The sequence below is a fragment of the Octopus bimaculoides genome, chromosome 5, assembly GCF_046866305.1.
Source record: "Octopus bimaculoides isolate indiv1 chromosome 5, ASM4686630v1, whole genome shotgun sequence".
Lineage (NCBI taxonomy): Eukaryota > Metazoa > Mollusca > Cephalopoda > Octopoda > Octopodidae > Octopus > Octopus bimaculoides.
This window is the reverse complement of record NC_142932.1, coordinates 48,067,085-48,082,084: the sequence shown is the minus strand read 5'-3', so window position 1 is coordinate 48,082,084 and position 15,000 is coordinate 48,067,085. Positions and strand designations below refer to the sequence as shown.

Genomic DNA, 15,000 nt, shown 5'->3' with positions numbered 1-15,000 from the left:
TAATATGTGACAATTATTCGGTAGCCATGATAAAACAGCGAGTTTCGGATGTCGGGGCGGAAACCCATGCCGCCATCTCTTCAGTTATCAGGCCATCAAAAAAATGCTATGTTGTTAGTGTTTATTGAATGAAAACAGCTAAAGTTCCACGAGGCTCCGGCAGTCGTGGGGGGGGGGGGGCTGCTGTGCTCCTTCAACACAACTTTCTCTCACTCTTTCTTCCTGTTTTTGTTGTACCTGTATTTCAAAGGGCCAGCCTTGTCACACTCTGTGTCACGTTGAATCTCCCCGAGAACCACGTTAAGGGTACACGTGTCTGTGGAGTGCTCAGCCACTTGCAGGTTAACTTCACGGGTCAACTGGAACACTTGTCGTCATAACCGACTGAGTGCCACGACGATTTATATATACATACATATATACATACATACATACATATACATACGTGTGTGTGTGTGTGTGTGTGTGTGTGTGTGTGTGTGTGTGCATTTCTCTATCCAAGCATTTAACCCCCTTTGAGTAAGGTTCACTTTGTTCTAATGATGCCATTAAGTTGTCGCACCAATACTATTTGGTCTGTAATTGGATGCCTATTGCTTTCTCTGCGTTAACTGTGTCACGAAGGAGCCGTTTCCTGTAATTAGGAGACTGGTGACAGGAAAGCGAAAATTAATAGCAAAACGCCAAAAAAGTGGCATACACAAGGCATTCTATCTAAATTACACTTTAACGATTCTGCAACATCTACGATGATACATGAATTTACACATACAACCATACGTACAGGGACGCGGGACCACGCCTGTATATATGTTTCTATTTATAGATATTCTTTCAGATGACACTGGTCACGTTCCTTTCAAATTTTGCACAAGGCCAGCAATTTTAGGGAGATGTGTCAGTCGAATATTTCTATTATGGTGCTCGACTGATACTTACTTTAACTCGCTTGCGCGCGTGCACGCTCACTTTCACATACAGACATATTTACACACACACACACACACACACACACACACACACACACACACACACACACACACACACACACACACACACACACACACACACACAGCCGGTGAGCTGGCAGAAACGTTAGCACGCCGGGCGAAATGCTTAGCGGTATTTCGTCTGCCGCTACGTTCTGAGTTCAAATTCCGCCGAGGTCGACTTTGCCTTTCATCCTTTCGGGGTCGATTAAATAAGTACCAGTTACGCACTGAGGTCGATATAATCGACTTAATCCGTTTGTCTGTCTTTGTCTGTCCCCTCTGTGTGTAGCCCTTTGTGGGTAGTAAAGAAATAACACACACACACACACACACACACACACACACACAAACACATACACGAGTAAGCACATAAACGTAAATCAAGGTGGAAAAAATAGCACTCGAATACCGAAGGTAGGACAGTGTACTTTTTTATCATAAAAGGTGTTACTCAGAATAACACGTTTCCATTCGCGGGACAGTTGCTCTTAAGAGAGTGAGTCATAATCGCAACTGGGATCTATTTTAAAACGAGGGCGCCAGTATTTTCTTAACGAAACACTAACGAAACACTTTGAAACTTGGGACACTGGTAGAATGTGTCATAATTTATACGCATATATTGTTTATATAATAAATTACGCTGTGCGTATCTATGTGTGTAACAATTTTAGAGTTCGGATTCTAGAGTTAGGGTTAGTTTTAGGGTTAGGGTTACGGTTACGGTTAACAGTCTAGTTAGGGTTAGGGTTAGGGTTAACAGTCAAGTTAGGGTTAGGGTTAACAGTCAAGTTAGGGTTAGGGTTAACAGTCAAGTTAGGGTTAGGGGATTAATACGATATACACCGTTACAGCGCTAACTGTTTTCAACTGAATAGACGTCAGTGATTAGTAGAAATTATCGAAATAAAACAATTTTTTACATGAAATAAATTCGAATACAAAAATATTTTTCTGTTCTATAACACAAAATAGATAAGTATACGAAGTTTGAAAGTCTTTCCGTATCAAAAACACTACATAAAACATAAATGAAAACTGGCGCCCCCGTTTTAAAATAGATCCCGCAACTGTCCGACGAACGGAAAACGTGTAACTCTGAGTAACAATTTTGTGATGTTTGTGCAGCTTTAATAAAACGTGTACACACACACACACACACACACACACACACACACACACACACACACACATTTGAAAGCGTGTGGCCTAGAGGTCAGAGTTTTGCACTCACAACCGCAAGACTAGTTTCGATTCCCAGAGCGGAGGTGCATTGTGTTCGAGCAGACAACAATTCATTTCACGTTGTTCCAGTTCTCTCAACTGCGCATACATACGTACGACGCCTTGACGGGTTAAATCAAAGAAATCAACCCTAGTACTTTTTTTTTAAAGCCTAGTACTTATTCTATCTGTTCTTTTTGCCAAGCCGCTATTTTACAGAAACGTAAACAAACCAGCTTTGGTGGTTGACAACCAGTGGTGAGAACCAGCATAAGGACACTCACACATAGATACATGCATGTATGTATGTACGTATGTATGTGTGGAGGCGCAACGGCCCAGTGGTTAGGGCAGCGGACTTGCGGTCATAGGATCGCGGTTTCGATTCCCAGACCAGGCGTTGTGAGTGTTTATTGAGCGAAAACACCTAAAGTTCCACGAGGCTCCGGCAGAGGATGGTGGCGAACCCTGCTGTACTCTTCCACCACAACTTTCTTACTTCCTGTTTCTGTTGTGCCTGTAATTCAAAGGGTCAGCCTTGTCACACTGTGTCACACTGAATATCCGCGAGAACTACGTTAAGGGTACACGTGTCTGTGGAGTGCTCAGCCACTTGCACATTAATTTCATGAGCAGGTTGTTCCGTTGATCGGATCAACTGGAACCCTCGATGTCGTAAGCGACGGAGTGCCAACAACAAATGTATGTATGTACACACACACACACACACACACACACACACACACACACACACACACACACACTATAATCTTAATAGAAGCGCAATAATTCAGTTAAGATAGTTTAGGAGTTGTCTCCCTTACTAAAATATTTTAAAATATCAGAAACTTATAAATTACACGTAAAGATGTCTTATGACGTAAGATAATAGGTACATGCGATTAGCGCTCAGCTCAAATTTCTGCCTAAACCATAACTTTAAATGGAACTTAGCATGCAGAGATGTTATAGCTGTCTAAACGAGAATTGCTTATAGGCAGTTTTAATCGGGCTCGTACCTGTGTATAGGATAGACAGGCAAACAACTGGTATCGGGTCAAATTGTGACTTTTATATATTTATATAACACACGGAGAAAAACGAATTCTTTAACGAGTTTAAATCATAAGAGATCAGCAAAAGCTCCATTCATGAATATTCATAATGATCGCGATATATGGCAGTATGCTCCAAGAATATTCATAAGGTAAGTCCGTAGCATTGATGTTAGACAATAGGCTAAGGCAGCCAGCTGGTAGAAACGTTTGAACGCCGGGCAAAATTCTTAACTGCATTTCGTCTGTCTTTATGTTATGAATTTAAGTTCACCCGAGATAGATATTTGCCTTTCATCCTTTCGGGGCCAATAAAAATAAGTACTATTGAGTACTAGGTGGATATAATCGACTTAACCCCTTCCTCGAAATTGCTGGCCTTGTGCCAAAATTTGAAACCGATATTACTCAGTAGGTTACGGTATATCGTGACAGCTAAAACCTAATCTACTTTTATATTTATATTTTCGCAAAGCTTACATTTTTAGATACATTATTAGCTTATGTCACTCCTAAGGCTTAGTTTTCTGTCAGGAACTAAGTTTAACAGCTTAGTATTTAACCAGAAATCTCAGAGCTTACTGCAATGTTTCACAACCTATTTTCCCTCAGGCCCCATAAGAACTTTCCAGAAAAATGTATACCCCACTCGTGGTTAGAAAAAAATCAGCTTTATTTTTTATAATACTTTATCACAATCATTTAATGCAAAAGAATTTACCGGTAACTTTTTTTTTATCAAGTACTGAGTACAAGAAAAAAAAAAACATTATTGACTAAGAATAAAAAAAAAAAATTTCATAGTTGCATGTCCCACTAAAATAAGAAGAAAAATATTGGATCCCACGCCCCACCACAATTTTCCCAGGCCTCACCGGTGGGGTGTATACCCCATGTTGGGAATCATTAATATACAATATTTAACCAGAAACTCTTGAAAAGCTTACAGATATACACATATTTTACTGTATAAAACTCCGTCTATATAGTTGGTGTTTTTGATCCAATAAGCAGCTTGCTAGTTTGGTCAGCTATAGCCTTCAGAAGGGCCAAGTTTGCTTTTATCTAAAACATCATTAACTTTTGAAAAAGTCACACATAACATCAACTTCAGACATGAACGCATTAAGTAATTGGTAAGCTTTGAACTAGTGGTCCCAAACTAAAGTCCCTTTATGTCCCTTGGGGGTCCATAAAAGATTTTGTAGTTAAAATGTATCTACAATAAAATCAGGTATATTTCTACTATACATAAAATATCTTAACGTTTTTTTTTCATACAATTCCTAATAATATTTGATTATAAGAATATAATGGGATTTTTTTAAATATCCGATGGCTATGAGGATCCATTGGAGTAAAGGGAACTACGGGTAAAAATTGGTTGAGAACCTCTGCTTTGAACGATTGGAACTCGCTTTTCGATTTCACTTTCGGCCATTGCGCTTCACCTAAGTAACTCTTATCATTGGTAATATTATGGTATTCAAACAATATCATATTGTATCGTCAACAAACTTATTGCCTTTTGACTAAGCAGGAAATGTTTATTACAGGATTCAGTTTCCTTCACTTATTAATTATATTTTCATTTTTATATCGTAATTGATAAATAATTAAATTGCTGAGTAGAAGTTTCCAATGGAGAAATCATCAGATCAATGAATTTGTAACGGTACAAGCGACAAGCAGAACAAATATCATTAAGGTCTTCGTTCATCGTGCACCGGTAAAATTTCCAGGTCTTTACATTCTGAATTTAAATTTCTCCTAGATCGACTTTACTTTTCTTTCCTTGGGGGTCGATAAATAAAGTACTGGTTGAGTACCGGAGGCGATGGTATTGAATAACTCCCTCCTTTGAAAATTGCTCACATTGTGCCAATATTACAAATATTTATTATATTAATATATCCTGTATTCGATTCCTCATTGGCACCAATTAACTTTTTTGTGTCCCCTCTTGCTACCATATTCATGAGTCTCTGAGTTCAAACCCCACCGAGATCAAATTTACCTTTCATGTTTTCGATGTCGAAAAAACAGTGTTGCGGTTTTAGGTAACTATTTCGACACCAACACATGCGACAATACTGGTATCAATATATATATATATATATATATATATATATATATATATATATATAGAGAGAGAGAGAGAGAGAGAGAGAGAGAGAGAGAGAGAGAGAGAGAGAGAGAGAGAGAGAGATGCATACCTACATTCATATACATACAGTTATGCGCATGCAATTATAAACACTGAATGGCGTAAGAACTTGAAAAAAAGATATCGAAAGAAAAAACATAAGTATTATTTCGTAATATAAATTTGTTACCTTGTGCCAATCCTTATATTAATTATTATATATATTAATTAGAAATCCTTATATTAATTAGAATTCTTGAAAAATTAGCAAAATAGGGGAGAGATCTGTAAGATAATTTTAAAATAGATTTTGTAATAGTAAATCAAAAAATTATTTTAAACTTTGTAGTATGTCTATTAGTTCCCTCGCTAAGTATCGCAGGCTGATCCCGCATAACACGCTAGATATTCAAAGAATTTAAATGAATGACTTGAATGAGTGAATGGATAATGTAGCTGTAACACAAACAGATTTTCAGTTTATCGCTTAGTTCAAAAGAGTTACTTCCCTTAGTAAACATAACTCGATTTCCACCTTTTCATTTATCATTTTCGTCATGAAATAATTTATATATCCTTTATCGTTTATCTGTTTCAGTCACTGTAGTGTGGCCATGTAACGGCAGTGCTTAGTCGAACAAATCGACTCTAGTAATTATTTTTAAGCCACGTGTTTATTCGATCGATTTTTTAAATCTTTACTGAGCCGTTAAGTGACATGGTCGTAAACAAACCAACACTGGTTGTCAATAGGTGGTGAAAGATTAACACAAAAGTACACACATACATGCACACACACGCACACACGCACACACACACACACACACACACACACACACACACATACATACATACACACAGAGTTTCCACCTGCCAAATTCATTTCAAAGTCAATAGTAGACCCAAGGTGCCGCGCAGTGTTATTGAACCAAAAATCACGCACTTACAAAATGATCATGTTATCCACACGGCCGTCCTGTATATATATATATTATAGGTTCGGTTCGAGGACTGAAATATGGGGAAGATGACTAGTCGATTACATCGACCCAATATGTAATTGGTACTTATTTTATCGACCCCGAAATTATGAAAGACAAGGTCGATCTCGATGGAATTTGAACTCAGAAACTAAAAAATGGACAAAATGCCGACGTGGTAACGATTCCGCCAGACCGAGTCATGTTGATCAAATTTAAATTGTTGTAGTGATTCCTTTCGTGAACATCTTAACTTCCATTTTCCTAGTTCCTGAAACCATTAAGACTGATTGATGATTACATATCGATTTTTCTCACTGTCTGAATTAAGTGGGGTTGACAACCCATCTGATGGAGCATTTCTTTCCTTTCAAACTGGATTTAATAAGGCTAATTGCTTATTCAATGATATTCATAAAAGGCTACCATATATATATATGATCAATAAGTATCCGGACTGTTGCCATAGTAACGAAGCTAAAGCATGCAGAGTCAAGCCACGAGGCAAAGATTGACCTCGAACTCTGCTATGCATGCACACGAAGTTTTGACGTTCTAGCTCACTTCTACTCTTTACAGCAGTGCTTTGAAGGAAGGTGTGTTGCGTGTGATCGTCGCATTGATCATGACAGAGAAAGTTGTCATGGCGATACCTGCTCAGAGGCCAACGCAAGGTTGCAGAAAGTGTATGGAGAAGAATGTATGAGCCGCACACAAGTGTATGAGTGGTTCAGACGTTTCCAAGATGGCCGAAAAAATGTCGATATTGTCGAAGGTTCTGGTAGACACGCAACCAGCAGAACTGAGAAAAACGTCGCAGATGTGCGTGCAGCTGTGAGGGGAAATCGTTGAATCACCATCCGTGAGTTATCAGAGGATGAGCAGATGAGTTACGGTTCATTATCATGGAAGATTTGGGTATGAGACGTTTGTCTGCCAAGTTTGCGCTAAAACTGCTTTCAGCTCACCAAAATAGGCACTCGGGTTTCAGTTGCATAAGATCTCCTTGATTGTGTCGAGAACGATGAAAACTTTTTGAAAACTTTGTGTAGGCCTCTGAGCAGGTATCGCCTTCATTTTCTACAACGTTCTTCCATCTATCTGGTAGACTTGCAAGGTCCCTCTTCCAAAATTCACTTGACCGTGACAGAAAAATATTCCTATTTCATATTTTTTCCGTCCAAATGTTTTTGAAGACTGCGGAATAAATGATAATCAGATGGGGCAGTGTCCAGCGAATATTGTGGGTGGAGCATCGTTTCCCATTCAAACTGCTCCAGCCTTTCGAATGTCATCCTCACTGCGTGTGGCTGAACATTATCCTGATGGAAGAACATCTTTTGTATTAAAAGTAAAGATGGTCGGGGTTTTTTTTTTTTTTCTAGCACTGACTTAAGCCGCTCAAGCTGCTCGCAGTAAATCTCCTTTGTTATCGTTTGGTTTGGGTTTAAAAGTTCAAAGTGGACTAAACCGTTCATATACCATCAAACACATAATATCTTCTTTAGCCTGGGATACCGGTGCTTCTCCTTTCCCTGCCCACTGTCATCGGCGCTTGACGTTTTTATAGAGAACCCATTTCTCGTCACCAGTCACTATTCAGTCCAACAAAGGTTCATTCGTGAGACGTGACAACAAAGAAGAGCACAACATTCACTCGCTGCGATTAAACTCAGAAAATTTGTGAATAACCCATTGACCCAATTTGCTGACTTTTCCAATGGTACGCAGGTATGGATGAGTGGTTGAATGACCAAATCCAAGCTTCTCTGCTTGGTCCTTACGATGGGATTTTGTTTCACCGGGTTTTGCAGGAGGTCCTCTACAGATCTTCCAGGACGAGGCTCGTCTTCTAGGCTGTAGTTTCCGGCTCAGAATTTCTGGAACCACCGTTGACAGTGGCTTACTCTTATTGTCCCATCCTCATATACTGTATTAATATTCTTCGCACTTTCCGTTACGTTGTTGCTTTTGTTGAACTCATAAAGCAAAATATGCCGAATATGCTTTTTGTCACTTCCATTATAGCTTTGAAAAAATAGCTGTCAAAACCAAACGACACCCTTCAAAACTGGCGCTAAGAATAAAGTCAAGGTAAAATTACTACCAGCTTTTATAGCAGGTTGATGCAAGTAGTTTATCCCGTTCCCCTCCGACTTTTAGTTCATGCAATTGAAAAAATCGCATTACTTATGGGTGACCCAATATATACTATAAGCCCCAGAACATACATACATATGTATGTATGTATGTATGTATGTATGTATGTATGTATGTATGGGCATGTATGTCTGTTTTTATATATGCATGCTTACGCACACATACATACATACATACATACATACATACATACATACATACATACATACATACATACATAATTTGCGAATTAATAGAGCTATTTAATTCGATAGCAATATCAAACAAAGATGTCTCCTGGGAGTAAAGTATCTATATTCGTAAAGTCGGTTTTAATCATGGCGTATTCGACACGTGAAACTTATTTAATCTAATTCTTCCCATTGACTGTGATTTTGTTGATAATTCAAGATAAAGTTCACTTGTTGTGTAGCTCCAGGGCTAATGTTCAATTTGAGTATAAGCCAAATAAACTACAGCTTAAGATCTCATAGTATGCAGATAGCTCTAGATAATTAATATGCATAGATGTTCTTCAGTTTATGTGAGACCCTCTGGGATAAATATCTTAACAAAGGGCATCAAATATATAGCTAAAGGCTTTATATAATATAAATCCGGCATTGTCCAAGTCAATCCGAGTCGAGAGGTCCTTTGATCAAATGCATTCTCGGCGTGACCATACTGTCTTTTCAAGGGTATCCAATATGTGCACAGATTAGATAATTGCGTTGTCTAATGTGTGTTTTCCTCAAGGCGGCGATCTGGCAGAAACGTTAGCACGCGGGGCGAAATACTTAGTGGTGTTTCGTCTGTCTTTTCGTTCTGAGCTCAAATTCCGCCGAAGTCGGCTTTGCCTTTCATCCTTTCGGAGTCTATAAATTAAGTACCAGTTACGTACTGGGGTCGATCTAATCGACTGGTTTCCTCCTCCAAAATTTCGGGCCTTGTGTCCGAAACCGATGGATATATATATCTCACAGTATGGTAACATGGCAGAGTGATTTAGAAGTCCGCTTCTCAATCGCAAAGTTCCTGTTTCGATTTGCCTGAAAAGCACCTTCAACAAAGCGCCTTCTACAGTAGCATCAGGTCGATGCAATCCCAGCGTGTAAAATTGAGATTGACAGAAAATGTGCGGGATACTGTTATCTGTTATTCAAAAGCCAAACCTCTGTCACGAACTTTGCTAATCTGAACTGTCCTGGAAGTTACGTTAAGGGTACAAATACCTGTGAAATGCTTAGCTTATTGCATCATAATTCAATATGTATACTCCCGTTTACTCCTTTAATTGTTTCAGTTATTTGACTGCGGCCATGCTGGAGCACCGCCTTTAGTCGAGCAAATATACCCCAGGACTTTTTCTTTGTAAGCCTAGTACTTATTCTATCGGGGACGTAAACACACCAGCATCGGTTGTCAAGCGAAGTTGGGGGGACAAACACACAAACATACACACACACACACACACACACACACACACACACACACATATATATATATATATATATATATATATATATATATATATATACGATGGGCTTCTTTCAGTTTCCGTCTACCAAATCCACTCACAAGACTTTGGTCGGCTCGAGGCTATAGTAGAAGACACTTGCCCAAGATGCCACGCAGTGGGACTGAACCCAGAACCATGTGGTTGGTAAGCAAGCTACTTACCACACAGCCACTCCTGCGCCTATGTAGCAAAAAAAAAAATCCACTGACTTATTGTTTTGCAATTCTTAGTTCCGTTCATCGCCTTTCCATCCTTATTAGGCACTGATAAAATTAACACTAGTGTTATGCTGTCACTTAAATTGGTTATAATTATAATTCATCTTTTACATAAGTGGCATTGTACAGGGCTGTCTTAACAGCATTATAGGCCTCTGGGTCATGTAATGTTCTTGGGCTTATAGTATATATTGATTGACAGCAAGCCACGAAGTATACAGCTTAGCATTGGTCCCTGAAACCCGCAATGCTACTGGGCAACCGCCCAGTATGCCCGCGTCTTAAGATCGCAGTAGCATTATGTCTTCTCATATACGAGATATCAATTTAAATAGCGGTGAAAATTACTATATTAATTAACGATTAACGGTTATATATGTATAGATGAATTCCTTTGTATTGTAGAACAACAACAAAAAGTCCTAATTAGTAAATGTTTTGAAATTTTGGATTCTTTCCCAAGGTTGGGTAGAAACAACTAGACTGCTAAGAATTTATAGTTACACCCACTTCATATTTGAATTTCTAAATAAAATCTGACGAAAAACAAAAATAAACAAATGGAGACGAGCAAAAGATGAAGCTTACATTCCTGTAGTCATTTGCGAGAGAGAGAGAGAGAGAGAGAGAGAGAGAGAGAGAGAGAGAGAGAGAGAGAGAGAGAGAGAGAGAGACAGAGAGACTGAGAGACAGAGATAGACAGAGAGAGATAGATAGAGAGAGACAGAGAGACAGAGACAAGAGAGAGAGACAGAGAGAGAGACAGACAGACAGACAGACAGACAGGAAGAGTGACTGAGATAGAATAGAAAAGAGAAGATGGAAATTAGTTAAGCGGTAATAATTACATTAGTCCAACACAATACCACACATTAAATTTATTTCTAAAGCAACGAGCTAGCAGAATCGTTAGCACACTGGGCAAAATGCTTAGTGGCATTTCGTTTTGTCTTTACGTTTTGAGTTAAAATTCTGCCTTCTCCCTTCATCCTTTCGGAATTGATAAAATAAATGCCTGTTGAACATGATCGCTGTAATCGACTAGGTCCTTCCCCACAAATTTCAAGCTCTATGCCTACAGCAGAAAGAATTATTAAAGTTATGTCTATGCAACATTACATATTAGTCCCTAACTCAACACCATACATCAATGTTATGCCTTTGTAACATCATATATTACTGGCCAACACAGCACCACACATTAATGTTATGTCTATCTGTAACATGATACATTACTGCCGTAGTTTGACTGCAAACCGATTCAGCGACGCAGGTTCGATAAGCCATCCTATTTGCCCTATTCTTTATAGTTGCAATTTTTGCTCGAAGTCAACACCCTGATCCTTGTGGACCAGATAAACTTTGCTGTTTGTCACACAATAGAAGAAGGGAATTTTCTGTGATGATCCAACGACCTATTTAAATTTATGATACCGTTTTAATGTCAAAGAACCGCTAACTAACGAGAGGATAAAGTGCCAATATAAATTTGTCGGACAAAAGACCACCGGTTCGAGTCCTATTGCCAATACTACCACATATTTTGGGGAAAGACATTTGATTCTCAACAACCCAGTCTACTTAGCTGCAAATAGGTATTACAGGAATGTAAAAACTCAAAATCAGTCAAAGCTTTCAAATATGTGATCTGGTGTAAATTTGGCAACTAGTATTCGAGAAAATATATACAGAACATGTGTGAAGCATATGTGAAAGTGCATGGCCTAGTACTTAGCGTGTTGGACTCACGACTGTTAGACCGTCGGTTCGATTTCCGCAGCGCGCGGCACAAATATATCCCTGAACGAAACATTAATTTCACTTTGCTCCCGCTGAAAATGAATAATAATGGCATCCTCCAGTGGAGAGGGTTGGTCACCCTTTGACGTACTGACGTCCTGGACGCGAAATTTTTTTCCCACGAGAATTCCGGACCCCCAGTTATGAACTCATTTGCATACAGCCAATCAGAGCTCAACTATCAAACTGATTCATGAGCACATAACAAGTGATGGGCGATAAGCTAAGGTCACTTGGGTAAGGAAAGACCATGCTTCTTTTCTGTTTTAATAATGCTTGTTGTTCTTGTTCTTGTTTCACCCATGACTGCCTCTGCGTAGTTATTTGTGTTGTTATTTACTTTTTAAAACGGTAAGGGGAAAGGGTTGCTAGCACATCATCCTCTACCCATATTTTTCCCATCCACATCTTTACCATATGTGACCCTAACGAAATCCGATAATAGATATAGATGCAAATCTATTTAATAACTAGTCTCCTTCTAAAATCAGGCATAACTTGGCGATCGGTCGATATACAAAAACATTCTTCGTCTTGAGTTTACTTGGTAGAGTGCGTTTGTTAACTTGACAACAAGGTCAAGGTGAGCTCTGGTTGGCTGTATGCAAATTAGTTCATTACTGGAGTTCGGAACTCTCGTGGGAAAAAATTTCGCGTCCAAGACAGGACGCAGTTTTGTGCTCTCAGCGTAAACACCTTCAAAAATTCAGATAAACCTCGGTTAATGGATAATTCATATGAAGTTTATCTCACTTGAGGCAGATTATAGAGCAGCAAATGAAGGAATTACTTCTCTAGAGGAATATATTTGCAAAATGCTCCAAGTTAATTTTGTTAGCAGCATGTCTTCATTGGGAGACAGTCTCTGCATATAGACTAATACAGTGCTTTTCATTGATGGGAACTGTGGGAATTAAAGGGGATCTGATAAATTTCTGTTTAATAAAATTAAGATATTTTAATGTTTAAAAACTTGCCCAACTCTATTGTTTTCTTTACATAATATATTATTGACCATTGACAAGGAGTTAGTGAATCCAGTACCAAAGATTACACTTACAGCTTCATACTTCTTATTATTGGATTAACGGGATACGTACTAACTCACCAGGAACAATAAAAATCTGCAAGACCTTCTTAAGATTTTAAGAATAATGAACAAAATAGGATGCTTTCTTTCACAACCTTGCTACCATGCAGGTACCTGTTCTAAATTAACTTTAAATTAAAAAGAAAAAAAATCATATATACGTACATGCGTACATACATACATGCCCACTTTCTGTATTGTATATTTATTTATTCTTCGTTTGTTTGTTCACTTTCTGTCATATTTAGTTCTTTGTTCGTTGGCTTGCCATATCCCGGCGGCTTCTAGCTGCTGGTGCCACAAGGGGAATAATATTGTTGTCGAAGGCGCGAAATTGCGTTTGACCCTCTGGCCGATAACTGATGAAGATTTGACGACCTTCTGTGTCTGTTTCCGTTTGTTTGTGCATTTATTTATGTTTTTTTTTAATTTATAATAGTCTAGTCTGGTAAATTTGTCAGTACCCAGTTACGATGGAACTAATTATTAAACACAAAGTATGAAATAAATTGATTTATTCGTGTTCTTAAAACATGGCCGTCATTGTTTCATTGAAATGAATGTTCGCCAAGCATCATTAGAGAAGTTAAATTTCTGTCTCCAAAATACAACTTCTCTGATGATGCTTAATGAACAGTCGCTTTGCTGAAAGGTAGGTGGCCACACAAACACATAGACACATACACACTCACTCTCTCCCCCTCTCTCCCTCTCTCTCTCTCTCTCTCTCTCTCTCTCTCTCTCTCTCTCTCTCTCTCTCTCTCTCTCTCTCTCTCTCTATCTATCTACCTCTCACGCACGAACACACAAAATATGTAGCTAGACTTTAGTAAAACAACTGTCACTTTTGTTTCCAGAGAAAGACACCAACCGACAATAATAAATTAATAGAATTTTTCACCTATACCATGATTAAGAAAGGAAAAAATTATACCGATGCAAACTCTGTTTTTAACTTCTTAATGAAGTACACGTGTATGTGTATGCATGTACATACAGATATACATATACATACATACATACATACATACACAGACACACACACACACACACATATATATATACACACACACATATATATGCATGTACACACACATACACACGCACACACACATACACCTATACATACACACACACACACACGCACATATATATACACACACATATATATATATATGCATGTACACACACATACACACGCACACACACATACACCTATACATACACACACACACACACGCACATATATATATATATATATATATATATATATATATATATATATGTACATGTATATATATATATATATATATATATATATATATATATATATATATATATATATATTTAAATAATAATAATATTTTATAAGCTTAACGCTTATAAGCGATCACCGTGTATTGACTAAGAAAATAGTCTAATATTGGGGCATATAAGCCCTCGATGGAAAAAAAGTAGGGCTGTCCGCACGCGTGGGACTCGAACCCACACCTCTATGTTGTCGCGAAAACGACACTTGCCCAAAGCGCCACGCAGTGAGACTGAACCCCGAACCATGTGCCCGACCAAAGCCTGGTGAGAGGATTTGGTAAACAGAAATTGAATATATATAGAGAGAGGGGGGGGGGAGAAATAGGAAAACTTGTTTTAAATCTCTGAGCGAGAGAAATACAGTAACAGTACCGAATAGCAATGTTTATATGCCAACAGAATGTGGCAGTCCTATAAAGAACGCAGTTACTGTTGTTTTAGCCCCAGGAAAACATCTTTTCCAGCTGTCTATCGACACACAGTTTGTGTCCGTTTAGCATTTGCAAATGCTATACGGACACATTTT

General features: G+C 38.4%; 2 protein-coding genes across 2 annotated transcripts in view; one reads left to right on the top strand and one right to left on the bottom strand.

Annotated features, from left to right (window-relative positions):
* Positions 1-15,000, bottom strand: part of LOC106876533 (uncharacterized) — a 151,811-nt gene that overhangs the window by 70,967 nt on the left and 65,844 nt on the right. The window lies entirely within an intron of this gene.
* LOC106876553 (major egg antigen) overlaps positions 3,135-15,000 on the top strand; it is a 223,475-nt gene continuing 211,609 nt past the window's right edge. Inside the window, exon 1 of the mRNA XM_014925172.3 lies at positions 3,135-3,423. The gene's annotated coding sequence lies outside the window, so the exon portion shown is untranslated. The remainder of the gene's footprint in view (positions 3,424-15,000) is intronic.